The sequence below is a fragment of the Lissotriton helveticus genome, chromosome 2_2 (assembly GCF_964261635.1).
Source record: "Lissotriton helveticus chromosome 2_2, aLisHel1.1, whole genome shotgun sequence".
Taxonomy (NCBI): Eukaryota; Metazoa; Chordata; class Amphibia; order Caudata; family Salamandridae; genus Lissotriton; species Lissotriton helveticus.
This window is the reverse complement of record NC_136060.1, coordinates 327,951,199-327,966,494: the sequence shown is the minus strand read 5'-3', so window position 1 is coordinate 327,966,494 and position 15,296 is coordinate 327,951,199. Positions and strand designations below refer to the sequence as shown.

The 15,296-nt window shown below is 41.4% G+C and overlaps 1 protein-coding gene across 1 annotated transcript in view; it reads left to right on the top strand.

Annotated features, from left to right (window-relative positions):
* Nucleotides 1-15,296, top strand: part of TMEM128 (transmembrane protein 128) — a 200,766-nt gene that overhangs the window by 50,297 nt on the left and 135,173 nt on the right. The window lies entirely within an intron of this gene.

Genomic DNA, 15,296 nt, shown 5'->3' with positions numbered 1-15,296 from the left:
AATTAATAAAACCTGATTTCAAACCAATTAATTGGACTCAGAAACACACAGAAATTTTAAGATCACTACAAAGAGACATGTTAACTAAAACAAAACTGCAAACACGCGAAAACGTACGCAACCTTGTAATCAGAGTCATCCCAGGAAGATGCGGATTCATGCACCTAACCTCTAATGAGGGAGAAACGGTACCAATAGCTTACAAATCACATTTGTACACACAAGCTGAAATAAAACTCAGTTCTACTGAAAAACTTCTAATAGCGGTTCAAACGGCTGTAGCAATAGAAAGAACCCAAGCCCAAGGCAGGAGGATATCTGTTTTAACAGCAGAATCAGCCCTTGAGTCATTAACAAGCCCACGCAATCTAAATGCAGTGGCATTGGATCCAAAATGGATACAATGGGAAAATTCTCTTGCTGCAGAAGACGTGAAGCACTATTTTGACCCGAAAATGAAAAAACTAGAAAATCTAGAATATGAAGAAGAATATCCTCTGCCAATCGAAATTCTGCCTCTTGAACAGTACACATGTGTAATCTACATGGACAGATTTGCACAACACTACGATGTAGAGGAAAAATCCTACAACGCAGCGTGCGCGATTGTTAAAGGTAGCTGGCGCTTAGGTAAATTCAGACCGATGGTTACAAAAACTGAATCACTCAGAAACTGTACAACTCAGCGAGCTGAAATAAGATCTTTAAAGATGGTGCTTGAAAATGCCGATCGCGAATTCCCCACACAAATAGTGTGCGATTCGCATTACTGCGTCAAGTCTTATAATAATGACATGCAGACCTGGATTCAAAACGGTTACAAAGATGACACAGGTGCCACAATAAAGCATAAAAAGTGCTGGGAACAAGTAGTTCTTTTACAGAAAGAACTACAAAAGACTCACGTGATACATACACTGAGTCATCAACGTGATGGCGTTCACGTTGCAGGGAATTCATTGGCTCACAGAGCCACAGCGGAAGCAGTTCAACCGACTTCCGTAGCCACAAAAAAGCGTTCTAAAAAACACATAGACGGAGAAACCATGCTGGCAGTAAAAGCCTCATTAAAAGGCAACTATGCAGCATTACCTCTCGGCTATCCACTCAGTAATACATACATAATTGATGCAAACTCCGTTCCTTTTGCTCAAATCCCTGGAGTGGGGGATAGAGTAATTCCAAACACGAACCGAAGAGTCTTCTTGATTGAAGCAGCACACATGGGATTAGGTCTAAGGCACCAAGAGATCGTGAAATCTCTAAAAGAATTACAATCAGAATACTGGTGGCCGGGGATGAGCCTGCAAAATTACAAATTTGCAAAGGATTGTCCAAACTGCAACTGAGATCGCAGTCGTGAACAGGACCAGACTACTGCCAGGACACCTTTATTAGAAAGCATCAGGCTATCTATACGCAGAAATCCAGCCGGAGAAATGCGTTCCCATAAATATTAAGACTAGATTCACTTAAAAATGCAGACACCAGCGCTCGGCTGATGCCAGAACTGTTATAAAAGATTTGCAAGTCTTTATCGGCACATACGCAAGTGGCATGCTACATTCTGACCAGGGTCCTGCGTTTAGCTCTCAAGCTTACAAAGAGGCCATGACCAGCATGCGCATTGCATTGCGGTACTTTTCTACCTTCCATCCTGAGGGAAATGCGGTAGTGGAAAGAAAAAAACGTGACATAAAGCAATCTATAACGGCAAGGGTATTAGGTTCGGGTGATGGGTGGGTCAAACATTTAACAAGTGTCCAACGTAGTCTTAACAATCCGCAAAGAAATTCTCTGAAAGGTCTCACTCCCTATGAACTATTGTTCGGCACTAGAATGCACATCCAGGATCTAGATTGTCAGACTTCAGTGGTAGAAGAAAAACCCTTTGATATCAAAGATCGTTTGGCTGTTTTACAGGACTTAAATGAAACAAGAAGAAGTCTGAGTAATATAAAGTTAAAGCCAACAGCCACTGAAGAGAAACCACCTGTCCCAGCAAGACCTGTCTGGATTCCAAAGATTGGGGATCTAGTCAGAGAGAAAATCGCGGTGAAGAAGGAATTTGGGCCTTCTTACAGAAAAGCAGTACCTGTCTTAGCTGTCAGTGGAAAGAGATCAGTTGTACTACCGCCCTTGCTGGTAAAAAGGAGAACCGAGTTGTATCCATCGACCTGGTAAAACCACAATCATGTGGCCAATAATAAGTAGTAGGCCCAGTGGACTCTGAAGAAATAGCAGAAGACCAAATCTTGCTACAATCCAAGAGGTTCAAACTGAGAGACTAATCACATTTGATAAACCTGCAGTGAATAAAAAAGGATTATGCAACAAAGCCATGGAACTTGTGCCTCTTGAAACCCAAATTGCAACAGTTCGTCAAGAAACACCTGTCTACAACGATGTAGCCTCAGACTATGCTAATGATACAAAGAAAATTCCAAAAGCAAATGAAAATCCGGAAGCAATTCCAACAATTGACAGAACTGCATCTGGCTACTTCATCAATTTCGATGACTTCTCTGATGATCCAAGCGAGCATGAAGAAACGCCAGCAACAAAAACTTTCAAAGACAAAGTAACTGAACTTTTTCACCAACTGAAATAACCTTATCTGATTTCACCATGGATTGAATTTTGGATTGTGTTAGGCGTACTTTTCCTCCTACTTTGGCTCATCATGGTTCTATGTTTGGGAAAATTCATTGAAGGAAAATATAGTACAATGGACACAGCAAGTCAGAACATCAACTTGGTCCTAAAGCCTCACATATCCTCTCATCTCAAGAAAAGAGAACTGTCATCAGTGAACATCACAGCCAATCCAATACCCGGTGGGGTAGCATGGGACAAAATGGATTATGAAATCTATGGCCCGATTGAGCTCTTGAAATATCGACATCAATTTAAGGTTTCCTTAAGTGACTTTGTGACACCAAGTACTTTCTCTGATGATTGGGACTTTGAAAATATTAATAATATGATGTCAGATTTAGTTATGTCAGCCAAATTCACAGAACATGATTACTTGCAGGGTTCATCAAATTATGAATAAATGTACTGTTATAATCATTATGGTCATCACTATCTGCATAAATCTGCTCAACCTAGAAATGGTTTTAATTATAACCAATGGGAACATTGTCCAACACCGCCAAAAGGCAGCTCGAAAACATTTTATGAGAAATTCACATAATTCTCAGGGTTTAACAACAGTGATCCAGAAAGGTTTTATTTTAAAATGTTAAATAAGATAAAAATGAAAACAATGTTGACAAATACTAAATTGATTTATTCTGAAAAGTTTTATGACAAAATGTCTACATTTGGTTTTGAATTTTGGAAAAACAACATTGAAACAAAAACCATCTGGGGTTCAAAAGACTGGCAGGTACAAGGTCTAGAAGCATTATTTAGAGCCTGCATGATCCCAGAACAAATAATATTCTTGAATGACACCATTCAACAGACAACCTGTCTTGGTTTAGCCAAGATAAAAGATTTAAACAAACCGTCTATTCCAAAGCCCATACCTGATAGTAATAGCACTACAGATGTGGAGATAGACATATCCCATATTTTACACCAAAACATAACAAATCCTGATTGGAAAAAATGGTTGATCTGGCCCACATACACAAATAACTGTCAAGATAGATTCCTGAACAAAACACAGGGGTTCAAACAAACCAGGCCAGACCCTAGATACTCCCAGAGACAACATCCAGGGATAGTTACAACATACAGTGTAGGGAAACTCTGCCTCGAATGGCTACAGCAATCCACACTGGCTGAAATTAAGCAACACTTGACTTTACTTAAAGACGGTGCTGACTTGGGTGATTTCATACTGGGACACCGCAAACAGCGTCAAAAACGTTTCATATACGCCGGTATATACGCTGCTTACAACGAAGCTTGGAAAGTAACACAAATTGAAACAGCAGAAAAAAATACGAGAAATTGATCGTATAAATTTGGACAAATCACTTTCTGTAGTGGACCACTCTGTCCTCCAGAATATATTCACTGGACAGTATTGTATCATCTGCTATTGATATAATAGAGCAGGACTTACTAATGTTACAACATGGTCAGTCCCAATTACGTTCTATCATACAGCGAGGCTGGATGTTACAAAACTTGCGTTCAGGCTACGTGCCATGGTGTCTAATCAACATAACGTCATTATTTGCTATCTTTGACCTTACTGATAAACAAATCAGTTTGGCACAAAAAGGAGCAGACTATACGAATCTGAGCATTGAAAAACTTGAGAAATTACCATTGGCAATGTCAGAGAGACCTGTCATTGAATGGATAATACATGGAACGATTACAATCCCAATAACAACTTTCCAGTTTAAGTATTGCCAAAAATATATACCAGCAGGCCTGTATGAAAGGTTGGGTAAAGTATACATCAAGTCAACATGGAATTTACCTTACACACACAAATGTTATAGTGAAGGGAAAAAAAGAGGTATTCCTTAGTGGTAACAATTGTAAAAAATCACTAAGCGGTACACTCCTGTGTCAAGGTATTAACTTGCATGGAGCCTGCGAAGGGTCTTCAAATAACCTTTCATGTCACCTGCACGGCACTCCTGCAACACGAATAGAGCCATTTTTCAGACAACTTTCCAACAGCAGTTATGTTCTAATAAGTGACCACAGCTGTTTTGGCATGGTGCCAGGAAAAGCCTATCTCGTGAGCCTTAGTTCCATGGTCACTTGCTGTATGCAAGTATTGTATCCAAACAGCAATCCAGACATGGAGGCGGCAATATGGCCTTATTTGAATATCTCTTCTATTCGAATTGATACTTTAAGCAGAATGAAGTCCATACTTTTACAGACAACTGTGCCTTTAACCTCGTCCAAAGAGACATATGATCTGCATGTTGCAAGGACAGCAGCAGAGATATATTCCCTATTATCAACAAATTGCCCCGTGCATTTCGTAGAAATGTTAAGCCAAATTTTAAACATGTCTGATACCAGTGGCATCGCACATGTATTTAAGACAATTTTTTCGGGACTGTTAACACCCTTTGAAACAGTTCTGGGCATTTTTCCGAATTTTGTCCATTCTGTATTCGGCGGCCTGCCTCTTGTTTTGGGACTCGTAGCAGGAATTGTATTTTTGATCCTTCTGCTCCGATATGGCACAGATGCAAACTCCGTTCCTTTTGCTCAAATCCCTGGAGTGGGGGATAGAGTAATTCCAAACACGAACCGAAGAGTCTTCTTGATTGAAGCAGCACACATGGGATTAGGTCTAAGGCACCAAGAGATCGTGAAATCTCTAAAAGAATTACAATCAGAATACTGGTGGCCGGGGATGAGCCTGCAAAATTACAAATTTGCAAAGGATTGTCCAAACTGCAACTGAGATCGCAGTCGTGAACAGGACCAGACTACTGCCAGGACACCTTTATTAGAAAGCATCAGGCTATCTATACGCAGAAATCCAGCCGGAGAAATGCGTTCCCATAAATATTAAGACTAGATTCACTTAAAAATGCAGACACCAGCGCTCGGCTGATGCCAGAACTGTTATAAAAGATTTGCAAGTCTTTATCGGCACATACGCAAGTGGCATGCTACATTCTGACCAGGGTCCTGCGTTTAGCTCTCAAGCTTACAAAGAGGCCATGACCAGCATGCGCATTGCATTGCGGTACTTTTCTACCTTCCATCCTGAGGGAAATGCGGTAGTGGAAAGAAAAAAACGTGACATAAAGCAATCTATAACGGCAAGGGTATTAGGTTCGGGTGATGGGTGGGTCAAACATTTAACAAGTGTCCAACGTAGTCTTAACAATCCGCAAAGAAATTCTCTGAAAGGTCTCACTCCCTATGAACTATTGTTCGGCACTAGAATGCACATCCAGGATCTAGATTGTCAGACTTCAGTGGTAGAAGAAAAACCCTTTGATATCAAAGATCGTTTGGCTGTTTTACAGGACTTAAATGAAACAAGAAGAAGTCTGAGTAATATAAAGTTAAAGCCAACAGCCACTGAAGAGAAACCACCTGTCCCAGCAAGACCTGTCTGGATTCCAAAGTTCGGGGATCTAGTCAGAGAGAAAATCGCGGTGAAGAAGGAATTTGGGCCTTCTTACAGAAAAGCAGTACCTGTCTTAGCTGTCAGTGGAAAGAGATCAGTTGTACTACCGCCCTTGCTGGTAAAAAGGAGAACCGAGTTGTATCCATCGACCTGGTAAAACCACAATCATGTGGCCAATAATAAGTAGTAGGCCCAGTGGACTCTGAAGAAATAGCAGAAGACCAAATCTTGCTACAATCCAAGAGGTTCAAACTGAGAGACTAATCACATTTGATAAACCTGCAGTGAATAAAAAAGGATTATGCAACAAAGCCATGGAACTTGTGCCTCTTGAAACCCAAATTGCAACAGTTCGTCAAGAAACACCTGTCTACAACGATGTAGCCTCAGACTATGCTAATGATACAAAGAAAATTCCAAAAGCAAATGAAAATCCGGAAGCAATTCCAACAATTGACAGAACTGCATCTGGCTACTTCATCAATTTCGATGACTTCTCTGATGATCCAAGCGAGCATGAAGAAACGCCAGCAACAAAAACTTTCAAAGACAAAGTAACTGAACTTTTTCACCAACTGAAATAACCTTATCTGATTTCACCATGGATTGAATTTTGGATTGTGTTAGGCGTACTTTTCCTCCTACTTTGGCTCATCATGGTTCTATGTTTGGGAAAATTCATTGAAGGAAAATATAGTACAATGGACACAGCAAGTCAGAACATCAACTTGGTCCTAAAGCCTCACATATCCTCTCATCTCAAGGAAAGAGAACTGTCATCAGTGAACATCACAGCCAATCCAATACCCGGTGGGGTAGCATGGGACAAAATGGATTATGAAATCTATGGCCCGATTGAGCTCTTGAAATATCGACATCAATTTAAGGTTTCCTTAAGTGACTTTGTGACACCAAGTACTTTCTCTGATGATTGGGACTTTGAAAATATTAATAATATGATGTCAGATTTAGTTATGTCAGCCAAATTCACAGAACATGATTACTTGCAGGGTTCATCAAATTATGAATAAATGTACTGTTATAATCATTATGGTCATCACTATCTGCATAAAACTGCTCAACCTAGAAATGTTTTTAATTATAACCAATGGGAACATTGTCCAACACCGCCAAAAGGCAGCTCGAAAACATTTTATGAGAAATTCACATAATTCTCAGGGTTTAACAACAGTGATCCAGAAAGGTTTTATTTTAAAATGTTAAATAAGATAAGAATGAAAACAATGTTGACAAATACTAAATTGATTTATTCTGAAAAGTTTTATGACAAAATGTCTACATTTGGTTTTGAATTTTGGAAAAACAACATTGAAACAAAAACCATCTGGGGTTCAAAAGACTGGCAGGTACAAGGTCTAGAAGCATTATTTAGAGCCTGCATGATCCCAGAACAAATAATATTCTTGAATGACACCATTCAACAGACAACCTGTCTTGGTTTAGCCAAGATAAAAGATTTAAACAAACCGTCTATTCCAAAGCCCATACCTGATAGTAATAGCACTACAGATGTGGAGATAGACATATCCCATATTTTACACCAAAACATAACAAATCCTGATTGGAAAAAATGGTTGATCTGGCCCACATACACAAATAACTGTCAAGATAGATTCCTGAACAAAACACAGGGGTTCAAACAAACCAGGCCAGACCCTAGATACTCCCAGAGACAACATCCAGGGATAGTTACAACATACAGTGTAGGGAAACTCTGCCTCGAATGGCTACAGCAATCCACACTGGCTGAAATTAAGCAACACTTGACTTTACTTAAAGACGGTGCTGACTTGGGTGATTTCATACTGGGACCACGCAAACAGCGTCAAAAACGTTTCATATACGCCGGTATATACGCTGCTTACAACGAAGCTTGGAAAGTAACACAAATTGAAACAGCAGAAAAAAATACGAGAAATTGATCGTATAAATTTGGACAAATCACTTTCTGTAGTGGACCACTCTGTCCTCCAGAATATATTCACTGGACAGTATTGTATCATCTGCTATTGATATAATAGAGCAGGACTTACTAATGTTACAACATGGTCAGTCCCAATTACGTTCTATCATACAGCGAGGCTGGATGTTACAAAACTTGCGTTCAGGCTACGTGCCATGGTGTCTAATCAACATAACGTCATTATTTGCTATCTTTGACCTTACTGATAAACAAATCAGTTTGGCACAAAAAGGAGCAGACTATACGAATCTGAGCATTGAAAAACTTGAGAAATTACCATTGACAATGTCAGAGAGACCTGTCATTGAATGGATAATACATGGAACGATTACAATCCCAATAACAACTTTCCAGTTTAAGTATTGCCAAAAATATATACCAGCAGGCCTGTATGAAAGGTTGGGTAAAGTATACATCAAGTCAACATGGAATTTACCTTACACACACAAATGTTATAGTGAAGGGAAAAAAAGAGGTATTCCTTAGTGGTAACAATTGTAAAAAATCACTAAGCGGTACACTCCTGTGTCAAGGTATTAACTTGCATGGAGCCTGCGAAGGGTCTTCAAATAACCTTTCATGTCACCTGCACGGCACTCCTGCAACACGAATAGAGCCATTTTTCAGACAACTTTCCAACAGCAGTTATGTTCTAATAAGTGACCACAGCTGTTTTGGCATGGTGCCAGGAAAAGCCTATCTCGTGAGCCTTAGTTCCATGGTCACTTGCTGTATGCAAGTATTGTATCCAAACAGCAATCCAGACATGGAGGCGGCAATATGGCCTTATTTGAATATCTCTTCTATTCGAATTGATACTTTAAGCAGAATGAAGTCCATACTTTTACAGACAACTGTGCCTTTAACCTCGTCCAAAGAGACATATGATCTGCATGTTGCAAGGACAGCAGCAGAGATATATTCCCTATTATCAACAAATTGCCCCGTGCATTTCGTAGAAATGTTAAGCCAAATTTTAAACATGTCTGATACCAGTGGCATCGCACATGTATTTAAGACAATTTTTTCGGGACTGTTAACACCCTTTGAAACAGTTCTGGGCATTTTTCCGAATTTTGTCCATTCTGTATTCGGCGGCCTGCCTCTTGTTTTGGGACTCGTAGCAGGAATTGTATTTTTGATCCTTCTGCTCCGATATGGCAAGCCAAGCCACAGACAGAGCTCCAGCTACAATGTAAGAAACAATCTTAGCAATACGCTACAGAGACAAGATAACTAGAGTCCTTGGATTGGCCCGGCTAAGAGATCTAAGTGCAACCTGGTTTCTTTCATTCAGACCTATCTGGCAAGATTGCATCTTACCTGTGCTTCGATGTCTGCTATGCGGCGAAGAATGCGTGTTGGACGTCTGTCTTACACTACCATCAGCAGTACCAATGGATATCGATACTTTGCTAGGTCCGGTAACGACTCATGCAACATGTTGTCCCCAGCGGCTACCTATTCTGATGACGGCATTCGTTGAGACTTCACCATTTTGATTAGGTGGCGGTGAAGTACGCGAGGAAAGCAGCACCAAACAGATACAACCTTCTGTGAGCATTGCTGATCCCGACATCGATGATAGCAATGATTCTCACATATGCACAATTTCAGCATTTTCGAACTTGGTCGAACTTTCACCTGATGTTGTAGACCAATTTTTTGCAAGCATGTCTGATATGATGTTCTCCCCTGAACAAAAAGAATAACTTTTTAAACAACGAGTACACAGCGTTCCCTGAACTCTGAATTCGGCCTTCAGTTTTGATAAACAGACATACTGAAAAACATTTGGAACTATTTTTCCCCTGAGAGCGAAATTATTTTTTCACTTCCAAAATATTTACCTTTTTTGTTTTTGGCACACAGTAATCTGCTTAAAGTAGAACTATTCTTAGAGAACAGAGCTTCTATTTTTAGAGACACTAGAGACAATATTTTACCTCTGCCTCTAGCACATGTACAGTATTGTATAAATATGTGATGAAATGGTCTCGACCTTCTTTTCTGTATTCAGAGCCATTTCATGTGTAATTTTCGCAATTCATTCAGCTGAGATATATATGCATTTACCTGAATGATACCACTGCTTAAAAAACGTACAGTACCAATACTCATTTTCGTGTATTTACCATATACCATTTCAAATGCGAATTTGTATTTTGGGGTGGGTTGTTAAACACACATGCATCGTTATATGTTTATTATTGCTTAGTTTTTAGTAATGATGGACATTAATTCGTGGAATGGGTGTTGTGTTTCTATCTAGGACCCTAATTCGGTATTCCCGATTTATGCCCTTATGTGGTTATAATATATAGTATTCTTATAATGGCATAAGAATCATATCCATATTTAGTTATAGCCCATGCAGTCCAAATACGGCAACGCTACTCCCATGGACTCCTAGAAAGCACAACGTGTTCTTTAATCATACCAAGCCTCCAGCAGCCCGGGAATTCCCCCTGCTTTTGTTTTGATTTGCACAAGAACTCCTGGAGTCCAGAAAGAACTGTTAGTTCTTAGTGACGTCTTATGTCCAACCTTACGTCAAACCCGGCACCTTTCAGGTATAAATATACCAACGTTGCCTTCAGCAAACACACGGTGGTTTGGAGCAGAGCGGCTGTCTACTTGCCCGACGCCCAGCTGATGCGAGAGCCGAAGGATGCCGACCCTCCCTTGACGCACTGAGAGAGACGCTGTCTTTTCTCTTGCTGAGAAATCCAGCTCCAGTGTTTCCAGTCACCCTTGCGGGTTGCTGGGAGATCGAGTCCTGAGAGAGAGATACAAGACCTCCTACATTCTAGAACCAAGGTACGGAGCTGACTAAACCCTTAAGAGATTTCTTGATTCAGATTCTTGGCAAAAACCAACTTAACTTAAACTGCAACTTACTTACTCCTTCCCACGTATTAGGCTTAGGTGAGGTACACCGGGGTAGACGTATCTTAGAAGCACCAGTTGAGTACGTTAGTCAATGTTTTTATGTAAGTATATATTTTATCCGTTTTAAAGTATCTTATGGCTAAGAAACCATATCAATGCTTTTACAGTATTATTTTATAATACTACTTTTACTGTACGCACTTTACTTTATGATAAGTATTGCAATTGTGGCAATTCATTTCTCTTGCATGAGAAAGAAGACTGCTCAATAAATAACACCTTTAATTGAAAACGCCCGTCTCTCTATTTCTCTGCACTCTGGTGAAACTAAGTATGCACGATTGACTGAGTGAAATAGTTGTCTATTGTTTTCACACGACTCTAGAGATACACTCTTTATTCTGAGGGAGCAAAGTTGTCATGTTATATGGTTGTCAAAAGCTAATCCCTTCTTGTCTAAATCAGGAGAGTTGACTCTTTCCTGAACATTCGAGAAACTTTCTAGTGACCTCTGAGCTAGCTGGTAAAACTAATTAAGTCTAATATAGTCAGTAGAGACCTAGTCGACCTCAGTCCTACGTCTACACTGCTGTTTATATTATTCCAATGCGCAGTGCCTATTGGGAATATAGGAACTACACTACAGTATTCTTATCTCAGCCGCCTGGAAAGATACGGTGGCACCATCTTTCCAGATGTGGCTGACCAGACTCCTAGGTATACACAATAAAGAGGCTGCCCTATACGAGCTGAAGGGCAGAAGAGCACGGGAGATGGGTCTAAAGATATGGGCACCTGTGGATGCATGGAGGGCCAATAGGCTGCAGCAGTAATCAACTGGATTATTAGAGTACTGCAAGGAGAGTGTATGGTGAATTTATAAGTGCTTGGGTTTTGGCGGAGTGATTGGATAAGTACAAACATGTCACATCAGGCCCGCCCCCTCCCTTCACTACTGTGCAAACACGCCCCTTGGCGGGTTTTAAATTGGGGGATTAATTCCCCTTTAATCCTGAGGGTCCCTGGGGGCCAACTAGCCCACCAGGTACCTCCAGTAAGCGCCACAGAGCGGCATTGCAGAGAGGTATTAGTATGCAACTCTGTGGCGCTTACTGGACGTACCTGGTGGGCAAGTTGGCCCCAACTTAAAACGCCCCCACACAGGTTTATTTTTTTTTTAAAACGCAAGCCCCGTGTGTGGCGGTCCCTGGGGCAGCGGGGGGGGGCCATGTTCCCCCACGAATATTTAAGAAAAGCCCCAGGGGTGACGGGCCCCGGGGCTTGGGGGGCCTTGGAGGTCCCCCCAGATTAATAAAAAGCAAGCCTAAGGAAGGTGGCGGTCCCTGTGGCTGCGGGAGGGCTGCGTGCCCTCCTGCATATTATAATTCACAGAGCCCCAGGGAGGTGACGGTCTCCCGGGCTATGGGGGACACTGCGGGCCCCCGCTACATAAATAAATTGCCCCCTGGACTTGGCCCCCCCGGGGTTTTTTGAAAACAAAGCGTGTGAGACCGCGCCTCGTTATTTATAAACTTTCGGACGGATTCGCTCACCAGCGTAACACCGCCCGAAAATAATTTTTAAAAAAAGCCTGGCAGGCCTGGGAGGTCAGGGTGTCTCCTTTTCTTGTTTTTTTATCTTTCCTCTCAGCTTTTTCTTTCTCCCTCCTCGAAGCCAAAGATGGCTGCCAACACATCCTGGTTTGAAGTGTTGGCAGCCAATTAGTGCCAAGCTCATGCTCGGAAGGGGGGGGGTCGAAACTTTTTATTTTTTAATTTCTCTGAACCAAGACCTACTTTTTTTGCCACATTTGGTGTAATTCCGTTCAGCAGTTCGGGCTTTAGCTTTGTCTAAAGTTTCCTATGGAAATTAACAAGAGGAAAACGCATTTTGAGACCCCCTTTTTTCTCTGCCTCCGCTTGTCGATTCACCCCAAAACTTTCAAGACAGGAGCTGACCGGAGTTGGCCACTAGTTTTGAAAAACGCTTTTCCTATGGAAACTAGGTCCTAACTATAACTACCTACTGGCGACCACCAGTAGGTAATATATGTATCAGTGTAGGTAACAACGGACTCTGACACAATGCTTGAAATGTCCCCTAGATATGGGAGCTCAGGTACATAAAAAAAAAAAAACACGGCGCAGTTTTGAAACACACACACCAGGGCATTTTTTAAACACACACACTGGGGCATTTTAGAAACACGCACACTGGGGCAATTTGGAAACACACACACCAGGGCAGTTTTTAAACACACACACCGGGGCAGTTTTGAGAAACACACACACCGGGGCAGTTTTGAGAAACACACACACCGGGGCAGTTTAGAAACACACACACACCAGGGCAATTTTGAAACACACACTGGGGCAGTTTTGACACACACTGGGGCAGTTTTGACAAACACACACACACACACACTAGGGTAGTTTTGAAACAGTACACACGAACACCGGGGCAGTTTTGAAAGCTGTAACTTGGGTGGACGGACACTTTTGTGATATCGTGTTCAGAGCTGCGGTGCTCACTTTCACAACACCCTTTAAATCTGAATTATAGATTTGCATTGTTTTAAGGCACCGCCGCCTGTTTTTCTTTTTTTTAGAGTTTGGAAATTTTATATTTTTAGGTTCAAAATATTTGATGCGGTTTCACAGAGATAAGCAACAGAGATCCAGGAAGTAGATCCCTGCTGAGAATAGATCTCTGGTGCAGTCTATTATGGTGAAACATTTCTCAGGAACAACTGAACGGATTTACACCATTTAACAAAAAGTACTTTTTCTGAACCAAGGGGTACCTTTTTGTCAAATTTGGTGTAATTCCGTTCAGTATTTCGGGCTGTAGCTTTGTCTAAAATTTCCTATGGAAAATAACATGGGGAAAACGTGTTTTGGGCCCCCCCTTTTTTCTCAGCCCCTGCTTGTCAAATCACCCCGTAACTTTAACCCCTTCCACGCTCATGACGAGCTGGGCTCGTCATGAGGTAGCCTCCTCGCACGCTCATGACGAGCCCAGCTTGTCATGTAAAGTGTGTTTTAAAAAAACTCAGCGTGGGAGCGGAATAACGCCCGCACGCATGCGGTTAGAGACCGGAATTGACCGGGGTGGGCCACTAGTTTTGAAAATTTCCCAAAGATTCGTCAACCGAAGCTTAAGTTATTAGGAAAAGAATAAACGCTTTTCCTATGGAAACTAGGTCCTAACTATAACTACCTACTGGTGACTACCAGTAGGAAGGAAGGATGGATGGATGCATGGATGGATGGATGGAATGAACGGATATATATATATATATATATATATATATATATATATATATATATATATATATATATATATATATATGTATATATTACCTACTGGCGGTCGCCAGTAGGTATATATAGTTAGGATTTTTTCTCTATGGGTTTTTTGAAAATTCTATGTCTAATAACTTTGGCGTTTGTGGACGGAATTGGCTGAAATTTTCAGGAAAATGGCACATTTTGTTTCTGAGCAGCCCTTGAAAATTTGGGGGGGGGTTCGTCAAGGGGGGGCCGAGAAAAAAGGGGGGTCCCAAAACGTGTTTTTAACATTGAGTTTTCCATAGGGCGGTTGGCCTCACTTTTAGCCCGAACGGCTGAATGGATTTGCACGAAACTTGGCAAAATTGTAGGGACTGGTAGCCCGATGTGCCTTTTGTAGGTCTCAATATATGTGCTCCAGTGGATTTTGAGAAATTAACGTTTAAAAAAAGATATATATCTGTAACAGCGGACCGGTTAGCGCTCTGGTTCGCGGACTTTTCGCGCAACGGAGCTTTGTGAAGCGAAGCTGATTGGCTCTCCGGCGTCTGTCAACATTCCAAACAGTCCGTAGCGGCCGCCATCTTGTCTCTCGGTAGGATCGAGAGACAAGAGGAGGTCAAAACAAAGGGGGAAATAACTATAAGGGGGCATAGTAGATCCTCGCTGACCCCCTAGGTTTGATGTGGAGGTTTTAAAAGGGCCCCGCGGGGCAAAAAAAAATAATAAAAATAATAATTGAACGGCTGAATGGATTTGCACGAAACTTGGCAAAATATTAGGGACTGGTAGCCCGATGTGCCTTTGCTAGGTCTCAATATATGTGCTCCAGTGGATTTTGAGAAATTAACGTTCAAAAAAAGATATATATCTGTAACAGCGCTCCGCTTCGCGTAACGGAGGTTTGCGAAGCTGATTGGTCATTCTGTCACTGGGCTATAGTTGGGCTACATCTGGCTGATATTTGGGCTACATTTGTTTTTTTGTGTGTCTGGCGGCCATCTTTGGGCTACATTGGGCTACATTGGGCTTCATTGGGCTACATTCGGCTAAT